Below are 14,248 nucleotides of genomic sequence, written 5' to 3' on the forward strand. Positions count from 1 at the left end.
ATACCTGATATAAATGATGAATTGATGGGTGCTGACGAGTTGATGGGTGCAGCACACCAACATGGCACAAGTATGCATATGTAACAAACCTGCACGTTATGCACATGTACCCTAGAACTTAAAGTATAATAATAAAAAAAATTAAAAAAACAAAACAAAACAAAGTAAATGCTATTTATGAAAGGATATTATTACTGTTAATTTTCCACTGATAAAGATGTAGCTTAAATTCATTTCTCATCTAACAGACAATGCTATTATGAACATCTCTGTTTTTATAGATTTTTGCAAGACTATAGTTACTTCGGACTTCAGAGAGTAGAATTACTGAGTCAAAGTGTGTGTGTGTTTTGAGACTGAGTCTCACTCTGTCGCCCAGGCTGGAGTGCAGCGGCACGATTTCGACTCACTGCAACCTCCACTTACCAGGTTCAAGCAGTGCTCCTGCCTCAGCCTCCTGAGTAGTTGGGATTACAGGCGTGGTGGTACACACCTGATTTTTTGTATTTTTACTAGCTGATTTTTTTTGTATTTTTGGTAGAGACAGGGTTTCACTATGTTGGCCAGGCTGGTCTCAAACTCCTGACCTCAGATGATCCACTCTCCTCGGCCTCCCAAAGTGCTGAGATTACGAGTGTGAATCATCACGCCCGGCCAAAGTGTACTTTTTTAAAGCTCTTGAAATATCTCTCCCAATAGATTGCTAATTTACAATTTGCCACTTCCACTTACAATGTCTTAGAATGAGTATTGCTCTGTCCTGTGAATGCTGTCGATAAAGTATAATAAATATAGCACAGCAATATATAGATGATATATATTTTTATATAAATATTATTTGTTATATTTTAATATATTATGTATTATATATTATATACATATAATATATGTATATAATAAACATGTATATAACATAAATATATAAGATAAAAATGTACATATAATATATAAATACATATACTTATAGCACAGCTCATCTCTCTCTCTCTCTCTCTCTCTATATATATATATGTACATAAAAATTAGAAGATGTATCTTCATAAGAGCGGGGATTATTGAAACCCTGGTGATCTAATGCTCAAGTCTGCACTCTTTACCACCACCCTATTTTGAGTGTTGAGAGGTGTTAATTTAGGTGCAGTTTTATTAGATATAAATTTTTAGAACATAATCCACTGGTCAGACACTGCTGCCGCATTCACCTGAGATAAATATCTTGAGGAAGGGTCATTCATACCCTAAGTAGATTTACCAGCAGGTGAAGACTGAGGAGGAAACCTGAATCTGGTTTGGAGTTTAAGATGTTAACCTTGTCCATCAGTGCTGGACCTGGACAAGAATTTGTCCAGGCATTTGGACAAGCATTTTGTCTGATAGACTTGGGAAGTTACAGGAGTAATTTGGGTTTGGACTGAGAGAATAAGACATTTATACCTTTCTATGTAGGCCGTGCCCTGTACATATTTTCCTCTATTTTCTGTCTCTTGTAATTGACTATAATCTGGGGCTGAAATTTTGAAAACTCATAATTGTTACATTATTGATTAAAGTATAATGTTCTGTTTTCTTGATTAATTTTTCAGTTACTCTTTTGTCACTATTTACTTTTTAAAATTGAAGATTAAAAAAAGCTTTGCCACTGTCTGTTTTCTTTTAAAACTGTCAGCTGTAAAAGCCAGTTATGTTTCACTTGATCATGACCCTTAATCTACCAACCTATCCGTTTTTATAGGAAGAACAAAATGTTCTTATCCTTTTCTGTAAAACTTATCCTAGAACTGGGTACACAATCTTCTCAGAAATTTTTAAAAATGCATTTTAAGTCATGAATGGCCCAAGTTTTGAAATTCTGACTTTTGTATGACAAAGGCAAAGTATTTTACTTTTTATTTCAATATGTGTTATTCATTTTTCAAGATACAGTTCAAATCCCATTCCCTCAATATAGGCTTACCTGACTCTTCTGGCCTATCCAATATTTCTCAGTTTTAACTTATACCATTTGCTGTATGATCAGGCACTACTTTTTGAATCAACTTGTATAGCTTTCTTTTTTTTTTTTCCTTTTTGCTGTTTACTTCCGATGTTGCTATTTTATATTTGTGTGATGTTAAGATTTTATGACAATTTTCAAATAGATGTATATGTGAGTGGTAGGTGGAGTATGGGTAGCTAAATATCAGACCTTACAGGGGAAGAGGGTCATTTGTACATTGGGAAACCATAGAACTTTTGGCCCCCTGCTTTAGCCAGCAAAGTAGAGATTACCAACTAGGTAGGAAGGGAGAGGCGAAAATAGAGATTTCCTGCTTGAACAAGGAAGGGTCTGGGGAGGCAGGAGCAGAGAAGGTACATATCAAAAACTTCAGACAAATGTAATATTTATGTTTATCAAAAGAAGTTTGAATAGTATTAGTCTAGATCTGTACTATCCAATAAGGTTGCTCACATGTGGTTTGTGAGCACTGGAAATGTGGCTAGAGCAAATTGAGATGAAAATACACAGTGGATTTTAGACTTAGCATGAAAAAAAGAATGTAAAATGTAAAATATCTCATTATTTTTATATTAATTAAATGTTGAAATAATATTTCAGATATGTTGGTTAAATAAAATATATTATTAAAATTAACATATCCATTTATTTAACCTTTTAAAATATAGCTGTTAGAGAATTTTAAAATGTATATATGGCTTATATTTATGGTTCTCATTATTTTTCTGATGGACAACACTGCTCTAGAATGTGAGTTCCATGAGTGCAGAGGCTGTCTCATTCATGTCTATAATACCTAGCACCTAGCACAGTGCCAAGCATGTGGTAAGCACTCCCTGAATGCTTGTTCAATCATATGTCTTCCTTCCAACTAAATTACAAACTCCTCATGACTCAGAGTGCATTTTAATGTTTTGAGTACTTCCTCCTAGGCTTAGAAGAGTATTATACACTAGTAGACATTCAGAACATATTTATTCGATGAATGAATAAAAGAAGAATGCTTTCTGGTGCAAATTTCCAGCCAACTTCCCAACTATTTACTTACGCTGCTTTTAGCCAGTTCCCAGCCTGTTTTCAAACATTTTCCATGTGATATGTCTGGCTACTTCTTCCTCTCCCCTTTCTTCCCCTCCCCTCCCCTCCCTTCATAATCTTCTGCTTTTTGGACATTTTCAAACCATCAGGATATGTAGGCCCTTACAACCTTTTATTTATTTCTTCAAAAGCCATTTATTTGGCCCCCTCTGGTTTCTAGTTTTTTGTTCATTCTTAAAAAATCATTTACACTTAACTGGAGGGGAATGGAGCTTGCCAAAAGCTGAATGGAAAAATCTGGCTTTTCTCTCTCTGCCCAGACACCTGTGCAGGCCTTTCTTAGTGGGGCTCACTACAGTGTGATTTACTGGACAGTTTGGAACTCACTATAGGCCATTGTCTTTTGTAACTAAATAACTAAATGGGAGTGAGAACAAGAGAGAGAATGTGAGTCAAGGAAGAAAAAGTATGCAAACCTAGATCTGAAGATCTGGGTTTGTCTGGGTGATGGGCCGAACCCTATCTCTTACTAGGAGTGTAGTTTTGGAAAATCTCTTCTTTTGGGGCTTCATGGATCTTCATCAGAAAGGAAAAACGAGATAGGGCACCATATGGTTGATTTCCATCGTCTCTTCTGGCATTAATTTATGGTGATTTTTTTTTTTTTTTAGATGGAGTCTCACTTTGTCACCAGGCTGGAGTGCAGTGGCGCGATCTTGGCTCACTGCAACCTCCGCCTCCTGGGTTCAAGTGATTCTCCTGCCTCAGTCTCCCAAGTATCTGGGACTACAGACGTGTGCCACCACACTCAGCTAATTTTTGTGTTTTTAGTAGAGATGGGGTTTCATCATGTTGGCTGGGATGGTCTCTATCTCTTAACCTCGTGATCTGCCCGCCTTGGCTGCCTAAAGTGCTGGGATTACAGGCGTGAGCCACTGCACCCGGCCCATACAGTGATTCTTTAACCACTAATCAGAGAGGGCAGAAGTGAGAAGCAAGTGAAGATCAGACCCTTGTAAATTCAGAATGGGAACTCCATTGGTTTTGATACATCTCCTGTGGCCTTGTGTGCTAATTCATATTATTCTAACTTCAACTTTGTAAACTCTTTTACCCTTTACTCCTACTTGTAATTGTTTCCTCCCCAGTATTATTTCTGGGGACAGAATACCCATAAGAAGGGGGCTCCTTCGTGGTTCACTTTAGCTCAAATTACTTTTTGTGATTCAACAATTACTTTTACCCTTTTCACTTATATCAGACTAGAAAATCTTTTTGAATGATTTCTAAAAGTCAGTAAGTATCCCCAGGACTTAATTTTCTTGATTAGAAATATTGACGACACCTCCAAATATCCTCAGAAATCTTCAGCTCTGCTGATCTAGCAGCTCAAGAAAGTTCTACACCTCACATTCCAATAACTTGTCTGGGTCATCTAAGGTCATAGAATGTTAAAGTTGAATTAGACCTTTGAGATTATTTGGTATAATCTTCTGTTACCATTAAACTGAGGCTTGGAGAAATTGTTGTTCTCCACACAGCTAGTTTGTAGGAGGTTCATAACTAGAAACCAGCTGTTTTATTCCTTAAAATTCTGTGCCCCAACCCACTATGGGCCAGTTGGCCATAAATGCAGCAGTGATCAGAGAGAAACGTAAGAACCACCTGGTCTGAGGTGGAACATTTACTCAGGCTTTTCGCTCCACTGATAGTTGTTTCTTAGTAAATCACTTGATCATCTCTCCAGTAAAGAGATGGATTCCTTAATAGCGAGTTGCTTTGTTGTCAGTTGGGCTCAGTGGCACCCATTGCCCTCATGGAAGGAATGTAGGAGGATATGTTTGACTGACATCATTAGGAAGCCTTATTTAGACCTTGTCAATAATCCTTTTAGAACTCTTACAAGGTATGAGGCATAGTGTTGGGTACTAGGGACACAGAGATGAATGAAATACTCAGGGTTCTACCTTTAGAAGCTCCAAGCTTTTTCATTCTGGCTTTTTCACTTCTCCATTATATCTGCCCTGAACCCAAATGAAGGCAAAGAAAACTTTAAGATGACTCTCTTCGCTGTCCCCTACTCTCATCATTTTATAAAGATGTAAAGTTAAAAAAATTAATTTTAATCAAACATATATTCATAATTTAAAATTTAAACAATCTATAGGTTTATAGATCTATAAGGGGGTGCGGGGAAAGCTGTTCTTGGCCCCACCCCTGCTTACCTGAGTCTTCTGTCAGAAGCAACCATTTTAGTTTCTTCTTTAGCATATTAAATATTGGGTGCCTTCTGTGAAAGATGAGGATTTAGTTCATTTATGCTGCCCTGTCCTCCTCCTGCTCCCCTTGTCTTTTAGTATAGTTACAATATAATTTTTTGTTAGCTGGTATTTATTTATTTCAGCAATACAGTTTTTAATGTAATTTTGTTTGACTGAAACCATAATTTAATTTGCCATAAAACTGAAGTGAAAGGACATTACAAATAAGCTTTTCACTTGAGTGTCAGTTAAAATAACCCTTTGCCAAGATGTCAGAACTTAAAGTAAATGTCATTTCATTGAAAGTGGGGCACCATAAGTTGAAGTAAAAAAAAATAACTACTTTAAAAAACTAGTCATCTGTGATTGGAAAACCTTAGCTTTTATATGAAATAATATTTTTACTCCAGTGATATTCCCGCTATGTTAAAATACTCTTGGGCCTGAGTAAAAAATTAATTAACTTTCAAGAAGATGACTCAATCAGAATAATATAAACTATATTCTAGAAAGAAAAATCATGGATAACCATTTTTTATTGCTAAAAATTGCCATCAGTAATTGTAGGACGTGAAAAATAGGACATTCATTACAACCAAAAGAAGAAAGTTTCAAAAAAACCAGATGATATCTCCATTAACACATTCTTGGGTTCTAATATTAGAAATAATATTTTTTGCAGCCACATAAATTGTTGCACCTTCTATTTATGATTCAGTTTAAGTACTGCGGATTTTTTGGAGACTTCACCTTATTTATGCAACCTGAAATTTTACAATCTGCTGCACCATGGATGGTTTGAAACATCAACTGCCTCTCAGTCCATCTTTAGGCACTCCTGTTGCTTCTTAAATTGCCTCTCCTGTGACCCAAGTCTCCGTTTTTTGTCACTTCTTACAGAGACGCAGAATGTTACCATGTGAAAACATCTTTTGGGGCTTGGTAAAACAGAAGACAGTGACCATGGCCCAATTTAATGATATTAGATTTTTAGTTGGTATTTTAATAATTACTAATACTATGAAAATATTCACAGCTAAACTATGTAAGTATACCATAATTAAATTTTCTTTCTTACACAAATTTTATTTTCCTTAGGGCTAAGAATTACCAGGGTGATTTTAAAATGCATCTATCATTATTTCATCCCAGATTCTCCATTATGCTTCCTCAATTCACTCAAACATATAATCTACCAGTTTTCATTCTTTTTTTTTTTTTTTTTTGCTTGAGGCTGTCCCTCCTGCAGCTCTTTCACTTCCTCCAATCTGGATTGATTGTTCTCTAGGCTGCTGCCTAGAGAACTTGTCTGGGTCTGCATAGTTCCCAGGGAGCTGTATAGTTCCCCGTGTCCCCCTTCACCATTATCTTGGGTTCCCTTTGCTTCTCTCCTGTGTTGAATTCCCTGGTTCCTGGATCCCGTGTATTTTTCCTTATTTCATTCCCTCATTTTGGTGGAAAGGAGATAAACTTTTCATCAGTTCTATGTCTTATTTTAGCCATCCTTGTCCTCCTCCTCCTCTTTTATTCTTTTTCAGACTTTACAGCTTCTCTTTATTCTAGGATAATTAAATTCTAAAAGCTTAGAACTTCAAGATACCCAGTTGCTTTTATTTTGACATGTATTATAGTGGCAGAAGTCTTTTGTACTGTGTGCATAAAATATATACAACATAAAATTGCACATGAAACTTATGTGTAAGCTACACTGGTAGAGCTTAACAGAACCATCCACCGTGACCCTACCAATTCAACGTCGTGTTCCAGATTTTCTTGCTCAGGGCTCCCTAGAACACAATTTAAAGAACACAGTGTAATCTAGTCTATCCCTTAGATTTTAGGAATGGGGAAACTGAAGGCCTGAGAAATGACTTACTTAGGGTCTTATTTCCTTCACTCTCACTCTCTTCATGTTAAATTTCTCAACTTACTGTGAACCCTATTCTTACATTCTTTCAACTCAAATTATTGCATCAGTTCTGCCTATAAAATTTGAAATATGACATGAGCTAACCCTTTTAGCTACAGCTTCTAAAGGAATCTAACCTCATGCTGTCTTAATCCAATGACTAGTGTTCCACAACATTTCTTTCTTTTTTGACTTGGGTTTAGGATCCCCTACCAGAAGCCATTTTTAATATAAACTATTTTTACTGCTCTGTAACTAGCTTTCTTATTTACCAGTTATTAAAGATAAGCAACTTTGGCAAAGTAATGGCTGGATGAGCTTGAGACATCAGAATATACATTTCTACATTGAGATATTAATGCTATTGATTTTCAGACTCCCTTGTTTTAAAGTGAACCACTTAGGGAAAAATTTCCGTTTTCTTAAGGTAAATGTTTGAAGTTGGTGTGATAATCATGGAGGTGTACTGCTCAGACATCCATTTAAGAGGATCTGCTGCAAGAAACGTAGCTGGATGACTCCAGATGTTCACACCAGACCATATTCTCTTCACATTCTCTGTGATGTTCACTCCAAGTCACACACCCTTCCCACCCTCACACCCACTGCTGCTCCCAGCCAATGACTGAGCTCAGCTCAGAGTTTACTAGAGTTAGGCCATTTTGGCCCAACTGGGACTCCTCTGATGGACAGTCTTTGCTTGGACACTCCACGTTGGCCTGGTGAAGACTTTCTCTGAGCTGTACTCTAGCCTGGGGTTCTTCCTACCCAATCCTCATTCCTTCTCTCCTTTCACAATTGTCATACCTGATCATAACTTGAAGGCTCTCCTCACTTATTCCTGCTTCTTCTGTCCTTGATCCTTCATGGACATTTCCCTAAATAAATCTTTTGGATGTCTGATTCCTTCTTGGCATTTGCTTTTCAGAGGACCTGAACCAACGCATTTGACATTTGCAGGATTAGCTCTAAGATAATTCAACAAACATTTAATGAATTCTGCTCTAGGGAAGGTTCTGTACTAGATGCTGGAGATACAAAGATAAATGAAACAAATCTCGGCTATTATGTTGTTTGTGAGAGGTATTTAGAGATCCCCAAGTATAGGATAGTGATTAAGAGGGTGAATTTCAAGTTCAAATCTATGCACCACTGCTTACTGCAAGCTCTCTAAGCATCATTCTTCTTATTCAAAAAATGGGATGATAAAAGTATCTATCTTACAGTGTTACAGTGAGAATTAAATGAGAGACTATCCTATTAAGCAATTTGCACAGTTCCAAGCATTTAATAGTACTCAAGGAATACTGGTTGGTATCAACATTAATTTAATGGGATAAATCTTAAATATTTTGTTTTTTAACACATTGGCTTTTTTCATTTATAAAACCTTTTTAGTGTGATGAGATATATATAACAGAAAATGTTTCATTTTAACAATTTTTAAGTGTATAATTCAATGTCATTATATTCACAATGTCATACAGTCATCATTATTTCCAAAACTTTTTCATCACCCCATACTGAAACTCTTTACCTATTAAGCAGTAACCCTCATCACCCACTTTCTGCAGCCCCTGGTGACCTCTCATTTATTTTCTGTCTCTATGAATTTGCTCATTCTAGATATTTCATGTAAGTGGAATAATATAATATTTGTCCTTTTGTGTCTGGCTTGTTTTGCTTAGTGTGTTTTCAAGGTTTATTCATTTTTATGGCTGAATATTCCATTGTGTACATATATAAGATTTGATTTATCCATTCATCTGATGATAGACACGTGGATCATTTTCACCTTCTTGGTTATTGTGAATAATGCTGCTGTGGGCATTCATGTATAAGTATTTGAGTCCATCTTTTCAGTTATTTGGATATGTAACAAGTGGAATTGTTGGGTCATATTGTTGGTAATTCCATGTTTAACTTTTTGAGGAACTGCCAAGCTGTTTTCACAGCAGCTGCATAATTTCACGTTCTCATTAGCAATGTATGAGGATTCTGATTTCTCTACATCCTCAGCAATATTTCTTCTCTCTCTCTCACTTTTATTATAGCCAAGCTAGTGCATATGAAGTGGTGTCTCACTGTGGTTTTGATTTGCATTTCCTAACGACTAATGATTGGAATATGTTTTCATGTGCCTGCTGAGTGTGTGTATATATATATACCGCCTCCTGGATTCACATGATCATCCCACCTCAGCCTCCAGAGTAGCTGGGATTATACGCATGTGCCACCACACCTGGCTAACTTTTGTATTTTTTGTAGAGATGGGGTCTCACCATGTTGCCCAGGCTGATCTTGAACTCCTGGCCACAATCCACCCACCTTGGCCTCCCAAAGTGCTGGGATTACAGGTGTGAGCCACTGCACACCCAGCCTCATTCATATATTTTCTTTGGAGAAGTGTCTATTGAAGTCCATCACCCATTTTATCCTTCCTTCCTCCCTCCCTCACCTTTCCCTTCCTCTCCCTCCTCTCTTCCTCCCCTCCCTCCCTCCCTTCACACCCCTCCTTCCCTTCCCTTTCCCTCCTTTCCTTCCTCTTTCCCTTTCCCCTTCCTTCCTTCCTTCCTTCCTTCCTTCTCTTTCTTTCCTTTGCATTTCTTTTTTTTTGAGATAGCATCTCACTCTGTTACCCAGGCTGGAGTGCAGTGGCACACTCGTAGCTCACTGCAACATCAACCTTCCAGGCTCAAGTGATCCTCCACCTTATTCTCTTGAGTAGCTGGGACCACAGGCATGTACCACTCTGCCCAGCTAACTTTTTTTTTCATTTTTTTGTAGAGACAGGAGTCTCACTATTTTGCCCAGGCTGGTCTCAGACTCTTGGGCTCAATCAAGTAGTACTCCCATTCAGCCTGCCAAAGTGTTGAGATAACAGGTGTGATCTGTAAACCAATAAAAATTGGGTTGCTCCTGCACATGTACCCCTGAATCTAAAATAAAAGTTGAAATTATAAAATAAAAATAATTGAATTGTCTATTTGTCATTGAGTCAGAGTTATTTATATATTCTGAATAGTAAACCCTAATTACATAAATGGTTTGCAGATATTTTCTCCCACTCTGTGGGTGTGTTTTTTCACACTCTTGACAGTGTGCTTTAATATACAAATGTTTTTAATTTTCCATGGTATATATGTATCACATTTTCTTTATCCAGTCTATCATTGATGGGCATTTAGATTGATTCCATGTCTTTGCTATTGTGAATAGTGCTGCAATAATCTGTACACCAAACTCCCATGACACAAGTTTAACTATGTAAAAAACCTACATTTGTACCCCTGAACTTAAAATGAAAGTTGAGAAAACCCAACTATTTTTAATTTTAATGAAGGCTGTTTACCTATTTTTTCATTTGTTGCTTGTGCTTTTGGGACCATATTTGAAAAGCTATTGCCAGAAAAGAGAGAAACTATTGCCAAATACATGGTCATGAGGATTTGCCCATGTTTTCTTCTAAGAGAAAACAAAGAAACTTTTATAGTTTTAGCTCTTAATTTTAGGTCTTTGATCAATTTTAAGTTAATTTTTGTATCTGGTATAAGGTGAGGTCCAGCTTCATTCTTTTGCCGTTGAGTATGATGTTAGATGTGAGTTTTTTTGTATATGGCCTTTATCACTGTGAGGAATTTTTCTTCTGTTCCTAGTTCAAGTGTTTTTACCATAAGAGGGTATTGAACTTTGTCAAATGCTTTTACTGTATCAACTAAGGTCATTATATGTTTTTTCTTTCATTCTGTTAATATGGCATATTACGTTGATTAACTTTGTATGTTGAACCATCCTTGCATTCCTGGGGGTTAATCCTACTCACTTGATTATGGTAAGTAATTCTTTGAATATTAAGCATTTAATATGCTTGCTAGTAGCTTGTTGAGGATTATTAACATCTATGTTCATTAGGGATATTGGTCTGTAGTTTTCTTGTGTGTTTGTCAGGCTCTGGTAACAGGGTAATGGTGGCCTTGGAGAATGAGTAAATGTTTCTTCCTCTTTAATTTTTTTGGAATAGTATTAGAAGGATTGGTGTTAATTCCTTTTTAAATGGCAGAATTGGTAGAACTCATCAGTGAAGTTATCCAGTTCTGGACTTTTCTTTGTTGAAACGTTTTTGATTACTGATTCAATCAAGGTTTTTGATTACTGTTTCAATCTCCTTACTTATTTTAGATCTATTCAGATGTTCTATTTCTTCTTGAGTTAGTTTAGGAGTTTGTGTGTTTCTAGGAAATTTCCATTTTCTCTAAGTTATCCAAGTTTTTGGTTTACAGTTATTCATAGTATCCTCTTTTAAGCCTTTTTATTTCTATAAAATCAGTAGTAATGTTCCCTTTTTCATTTCTGATTTGAGTAATTTGAGTCTTCTCTCTTTTTTTATCTTAGTCAATTTGCCTAAAAGTTTGTTAATTTTGTTAATCTTTTCAAAGAACCAACTTTTGATATTGTTGATTTTCCCCGTGTGTGTGTTTGTGTGTGTGTGTGTGTGTGTGTCCCCTGCTCTGTCACCCAGGCTGGAGTGCAGTGGTATGATCAGCTCACTGCAGCCTTGATTTCCTGCCTCAAGCGATCCTCCCACCTCAGCCTCCCAGGTAGCTGAGATTACAGGTATGAGTCACTGCAGTCAGCCTGTTGATTTTCTCTTATTTTTTCTCTATTTTATATATCTTTAATATTTATTATTTTCTCCCTTCTGATAGCTTTGGGTTTATTTTGCGCTTTTTATTTGTAGTTCCTTAAGTTTAGGTTATTGATTTGAAATCCTTCTTCTCTTTTTTTTTTTTCTGAGACGGAGTCTTACTTTGTCACCCAGGCTGGAGTGCAGTGGCGCGATCTCGGCTGACTGCAAACCCCGCCTTCTGGGTTCACACCATTCTCCTGCCTCAGCTTCCCAAGTAGGTGGGATTACAGGTGCCTGCCACCATGCCCAGCTATTTTTTTTGTATTTTTAGTAGAGACGGGATTTCACCATTTCAGCCAGGATGGTCTTGATCTCCTGACCTCGTGATCTGCCCGCCTTGGCCTCCCAAAGTGCTGGGATTACAGGCTTGAGCCACTGTGCCCAGCCCCTTCTTTTTTTAATATAGGCATTTACAGCTATAAATTTACCTTTTGCTTTTGCAGCATCTCATAAGTTTTGGCATGTTATATTTTCATTTTTATTTGTCGCAGTGTATTTCCAAATGTCGCTTGTGATTTTTTTTTTGATTTGATTGTTTGTTTAAGTGTGTGCTATTTAATTTCCAGATATTTGTGGATTTTCCAGTTTTCCTTCAGTTGTTTTCTTGGTTTCTTTCTATTGCGATTGGAAAACATATTTTATATAATTTTAGTCTTTTAAAATTTGTTCTGTGGCTTAACTTATAGTCTGTCTAGGAAAATGTTTCTTATGCACTTAAGAAGAATCCATTCTGTTATTGTTGGGTAGAGGATTCTGTACATTTGTTAGGTGTTATTAGTTTGTAATGTTGTTGAAGTCCTCTATGTCCTTGGTGATCTTCTATTTAGTTGTTCTGTTATTAAAAGTGAGTTATTGAAATCTTTATGATTGTAGAACTATATATTTTACCCTTTAGTTCTGTCAATTTTTACTTTATTTATTTTGGGACTTTGTGTGTATATATATATATATAATTGTTACATCTTTATGAGTTAAGCCTTTTTTCAACATACAATATCTTAATTTGTCTTTTGTAACTTTCTTTTCTGTTTTTTTTTTGAGACAGAGTCTCACTCTGTCATGCAGTGGTGGGATCTCGACTCACTGCAAGCTCCACCTCCCAGGTTCATGCCGTTCTCCTGACTTGGCCTCCTGCGTAGCTGGGACTACAGACGCCCGCCACCACGCCCGGCTAATTTTTTGTATGTTTAGTAGAGCCAGGGTTTCACCTTGTTAGCCAGGATGGTCTCGATCTCCTGATCTTGTCATCTGCCCGCCTCGGCCTCCCAAAGTGCTAGGATTACAGGCGAGAGTCACTGCACCCGGCCTGTCTTTTGAACTTTCTTTGGCTTAAGTCTATTTTTTTTTTCTGATAATAATATAGCCACCTCAGCTCTCTTTTGGTTACTGTTTGCCTGGAATATAGTTTTCTATCCTTTTACTTTCAACCTGTTTGTGTCTTTGTATCTTCTTGAAACCCTTAAATGCCTTTCTGGTATATTTAGAATTAAATCTAAACTCTTTACCATGATCTACAGGGTCATACACAATCTGTTCCTTGCTTAACAATCTTAATTTAAATGAGACAAACTCTTTTAATAAAGTAATCCAGTAGAGTCACAGGATTAATCACAACCTTTAATGATAAAGGGAAGGTAAAGGAAATTTCATAGCTCTTTCACTTACTTAACAAAGAAACTTCCCAAGTAGTATACTTTTCAGAAAATGGATAATAATTCAAATACTATTACGAGACCCGTAAGTTATTAAATGAAATAATCAAGAATGGAGAATTTTAGGAGTTATAAGTTGCTTTCGTAGGGCAAAGCAACAATTACTGATTTCTTGTGTTTTTACAAATGGCACTTTTATTACAACAGAAAACAGCATATGTTTTCAGATGTTCTCGAATAAGGTAGCAGAGTAAGTTGGATATTTTGTGAATTTTCTCGATATAACACTTTATTAAATATAGTAATTATAAAAATAGTAACAATAGTAAGTAACATATATTACTTATACAATGTATAGTATATATAATATATATTATTTTATATTAATATAGGCACTGTTTTTAATATTTACTTAAAATCAATAAGATAAAATTAAGAAGTTATTATATTTATTGTTTAACAATAATAAGTAACATATATTACTTATACAATGTACAGCATATATGGTATATATATATATATTAATATAGACACTATTCTAAGTTTTTAATATGTAGTAACTCTTAATCCTTCTAATAACTCATGAGATAGGTACTATTATTATCATCACTTTACAATGAGATTTGAGGTACGAAAAGTTAAGTAATCTGCCCAAATCACACATTTAGTATGTAGCAGGTCAGAATTTGAATCCATGCAGTCTGG

At 36.2% G+C, this 14,248-nt stretch overlaps 1 long non-coding RNA gene across 1 annotated transcript; it reads right to left on the reverse strand.

Annotated features, from left to right (window-relative positions):
• Nucleotides 1-533: 533 nt before the first annotated feature.
• Nucleotides 534-13,076, reverse strand: LOC117064538. The gene is made up of 3 exons (XR_004429520.1): nt 13,054-13,076; nt 9,522-9,571; nt 534-602 (listed from the first exon to the last, which is right to left on the reverse strand). It is a non-coding gene; the product is annotated as an uncharacterized LOC117064538 (long non-coding RNA).
• Nucleotides 13,077-14,248: the final 1,172 nt, after the last annotated feature.

This window comes from Trachypithecus francoisi, unplaced genomic scaffold, assembly GCF_009764315.1.
Source record: "Trachypithecus francoisi isolate TF-2019V2 unplaced genomic scaffold, Tfra_2.0 Contig01579, whole genome shotgun sequence".
NCBI lineage: Eukaryota > Metazoa > Chordata > Mammalia > Primates > Cercopithecidae > Trachypithecus > Trachypithecus francoisi.